Genomic DNA, 4,561 nt, shown 5'->3' on the forward strand with positions numbered 1-4,561 from the left:
ACTTATTGAAACATAAACATGAGGCATTTGAAACGTTCAAAGTATTTCAAAATGAGGTTCAAAATCAGCCAGGCAAAACGGTAAAGGTTCTTTGATCGGATCGAGGAGGTGAGTACTTGTGTCAAGAGTTTGACGATCATCTAAAGAATTGTGGAATTATTTCACAACGCACTCCACCCGGAACAACACAACATTATGGTGTTTCTGAGAAGAGGAATCGAACCCTACTTGATATGGTTCGATCTATGATGAATCATACTTCACTTCCTCCATCTTTCTGGACCTATGGCTTATTATCTGCTGCTCGCATACTAAATATGGTACCAACCAAAAAGATAAATAAGACACCATATGAGTTATGGCATGGAAAGGTTCCAAATTTATCTTATTTGAAAGTTTGGGGTTGCGAAGCTCATGTTCGACAAGAAACTTCCAACAAACTTGATCCCAGATCTATCAAATGCATTTTTGTGGGATACCCAAAGGATTCTGTGGGATATTATTTCTACAATCCTACTGAGAACAAAGTGTTTGTTTCTAGACACGCTACTTTTCTAGAAAAGGAGTTTCTATTAAATAAAGTAAGTGGGAGTAATGTAGAACTTGAAGAAATTCAAGAACCACAAAATATCACACCTGAGGTTGGCACTAGCTATTAACAAATTGTTGAAGAACCTGAATAATTGGTTGCTCAGGAACCTGAAGTAACATAAGACATTAGTAGATCTAGTAGACCTCGTCATAGCCCAGAAAGATATGATGATATTTTCTTGGTGGATGAAAGTGAGCCCACTAACTACAAAGATGCTACATTAGATCCTGAATCTAAGAAATGGCATGAAGCCATGAATGACGAGATGCAGTCCATGTATGACAACGAAGTATGGGACTTAGTTGATCTACCTCCTGATAGCAAGGCTGTTGGGAGCAAATGGATTTTCAAGAAGAAAATCGATATGGACAGAAATGTACATACATTTAAGGCAAGACTAGTGGCGAAAGGTTTCACTCAAAATCATGGTGTTGACTATGACGAAACTTTCTCTCCAGTAGCCATGCTAAAATCAATTAGAATACTCATTGCCATAGCCGCATATTATGACTATTAGATATGGCAAATGGATGTCAAAACTGCATTCCTTAATGTACACTTAAGTGAAGATGTTTATATGGAACAACCAGAAGGTTTTGTAAATCCTAAGTATCCTAATAAAGTGTGTAAGCTTAAAAGAGCCATTTACGGATTAAAGCAAGCATCTAGAAGCTGGAATCTTCGTTTTGACGAGAAAATAAAAGATTTTGATTTTATCCAAAATGAAGATGATCCATGTGTGTACAAAAGGGCTAGTGGGAGTATAGTAGTATTTTTAATCTTATATGTAGATGATATACTACTTATTTGAAATGACATCCCAACTTTATAAAAGGTAAAGTCTTGGCTTGGGAAGTGTTTTTAAATGAAAGACCTTGGCGATGCTGCTTATATTCTAAGAATAAAAATTCATAGAAATAGATCAAAGCGGCTAATCGGCTTGAGCCAAAGTGCATATATTGAAAAGATTCTAAAAAGATTCAAGATGCAAGATTCCAAACGCGGATTTTTGCCAATGTCACATGGTACAATATTGAGCAAGTCTAAAAGTCCTAGCACAAATGATGAGCTTAGACGAATGAATGGAACTCCATATGCTTCTGCAATTGGATCCATTATGTATGCCATGTTATGCACAAGACCAGACGTATCGTATGCTTTGAGCATGACGAGTAGATACCAACAAAATCCGGGTGAAAGCCACTGGATGGCTGTCAAGAACATCATAAAGTACTTGAAAAGGACTAAAGATATGTTCTTGATTTACGGTGGTGTGGAAGAAGATCTTACTGTAAAGTGTTACACATATGCTAGCTTCCAAACTGATAGAGATGATTCACGATCACAATCTGGATATGTCTTTATCTTGAATGGAGGAGCTATAACTTGGAAAAGTTCTAAGCAGAAAGTAGTTGCACAATCTACTACAGAAGCTGAATACATTGCTGCATCGGAGGCAGCACAAGAGGCTGCGTGGATGAAAAAGTTCATTGCTGATTTAGGGGTGATGCCAAGCATAGAAGACCCCATAGCAACATTTTGCAACAACAATGGTGCTATTGCTCAAGCAAAAGAACCTAGATCGCATCACAGCACCAAACATATCCTTAGGATATTCCACTATATACGTCACATAGTGGGAAATGGAGATGTTTGTATTCACAAAGTTCACACAGATCAAAACCTTGTTGATCCTTTTACAAAGGCTTTGGCACAATCAAAACACGAGGGTCATGCTCGGTGCATAGGGCTTCGTAATGTTAATTATTGGAATGATTTGTAATTTAGTATTATGATATTTTGGAACATTTATGCAATATTTATATTAAATGATATGATGTATTTGGAGATAATCATACTCACTAATAATTATTGTGTTCTTTATTAGTATGTTTAAATCCTTGAATAACCTCGTTATTCAAAAACGTCCATAGTCGATCACAACTATGGGAATAGTTGTGTGTTAACACTAATGTGAATAAGTTGGTTGACTTTCATGAAGATGAAAGTAGAGCAAGGGAGTTGCAACCAAATTCACCTATGTTTATTGAAGAATAAACATTGGACATGACCCGCTTTCAAGATCACTTCATGGATCGATGTCATAAGTGATTCTTGAAAATGGTAATATCTTTATATCCTAAGACCGTAGATATATATTGGGTCTTAAGTGTGAGGATTGTTATACTTTAACATAGTCAAACATTGTTCTTTAGCCAGGCAATCATAAAAGCTATTGTTAAGTATAATATGAGACACATGAGAGACGAGTGTAGTCTAGATGGGATTTGTTCCTCTCATCTGGATGAGAGATTGACATCTATGGGCCCCTCGATGATTTAAATTGATTAAGATGTGTGGCCACGCTCAAACTATGTTGATATATTCAATGGTGTTTGTTTTATCATTTTCAATCTTGATCGAGTAACATAATGTATGAGCTAAATATGAGATTAATTACTATCCATGTCTCATGCTCAACGTGATGTCAGTAACAAAGGGATAACTGATACCTTACCTATATATTGATTTGAAGTTTAAACTTAAGAATCAATGGATGCTCGGAATGACATATTTTTCAAGTGTTATTAGGGGCAGTGGCGTGTTGCTAGACGTTTACCACTGTTTGTGTTGACATATGTTAAATCTTGTGCAAGTGGGAGATTGTTGGTTATTAATGCCTAAGACACAACTTATGTCTATACTACTAATGACATTTGAACCTAAAGGGTCACACACAATGAGCAAATAAATATCAATTACATATTTGAATATGATTCGAATATTACAACCCTATTATACTTGTTGTGGCATTGTTATTTAATATAAATGATAATGCTACAATTGTATGAGAATGAATACAATTACATAACCATGTATGTGAGTAAGTAACAAGTATATTACTTACTTCTTTATATCTTGTTAATTATATAATGTATAAGTATACATTATTAAAGTCATATTATTAAAGTGAAATGATAAAGCATTTACTTTCATGATGACTTGTTTAAAGTGAAATGATGAAGTATTGCCTTTCATCATGACTTGTTAATGTGTTTCTTTAAATATATTAGAACATTCGTACATTTTGGGATAAGTAAGAAAACACACACATGCAAGTATTATTCTCTTTAGTTACTAACAACTTCTAAGTTTTCTTTCATGTTTGAAAGACTACTGTGAATACAAGATAGTTTTAAAATAAGAAATAAGAAATGTTGTTTCTTATACTTATTTTCAAGGGTTGTGAAGGACTAGCATCCGGTTGATATTGGAGTTTGCTTTCATGTGGATTACCGATAGAGGGAGGCTACTTTGGTTCCTAAATTCTTAGCATCCATAACTTCTCAAGTTCAAAGTCTTCAAAGGTTGCAGTCTTTAAACTCACTATTTATTATTTAGTTTTCTTAACAACATGCAATTGGATCCTTGGTGGGGAGTTTTTGAAAGGTTTAAAAATTGTTGTACATGCTTCCGCTGCTAAATAGTTTTATGAAAGATCATACAAACCCCTTCAGTATGACTCTCACGGCTCGTTCTCCATCTCGCGGCTTGTATGACTCTCGCAGCTCATTCTCTATCTCGCGACTCGTTCTCCATCTCGCGGCTTGTATGAGTCCCGTGGCTCGTTCTCCATCACGCGGCTCATTCTCCATCTCACGACTTGTATGACCCTCGCGGCTCTTTCTCCATCTCGCAGCTCGTTCTCCATCTCGCGGCTAGTTCTCCATCTCGTGGCTTGTATGACTCTCGCGGCTCGTTCTCCATCTCGAGACTCGTTCTCCATCTCGCGGCTTGTATTACTCTCGCGGCTCATTCTCATTCTCGCAGCTCGTTCTCCATCTCACAGTTCGTATGATTCTCGCGACTCATTCTCCATCTCGCGGCTCATTGTCCATCTCTCGGCTCGCTCTCTATCTCACGGCTCGTTCTCCATCTTGCGGCTCGTTCTCCATCTCGCGGCTTGTA

This window comes from Rutidosis leptorrhynchoides, chromosome 2 (assembly GCF_046630445.1).
Source record: "Rutidosis leptorrhynchoides isolate AG116_Rl617_1_P2 chromosome 2, CSIRO_AGI_Rlap_v1, whole genome shotgun sequence".
Taxonomy (NCBI): Eukaryota; Viridiplantae; Streptophyta; class Magnoliopsida; order Asterales; family Asteraceae; genus Rutidosis; species Rutidosis leptorrhynchoides.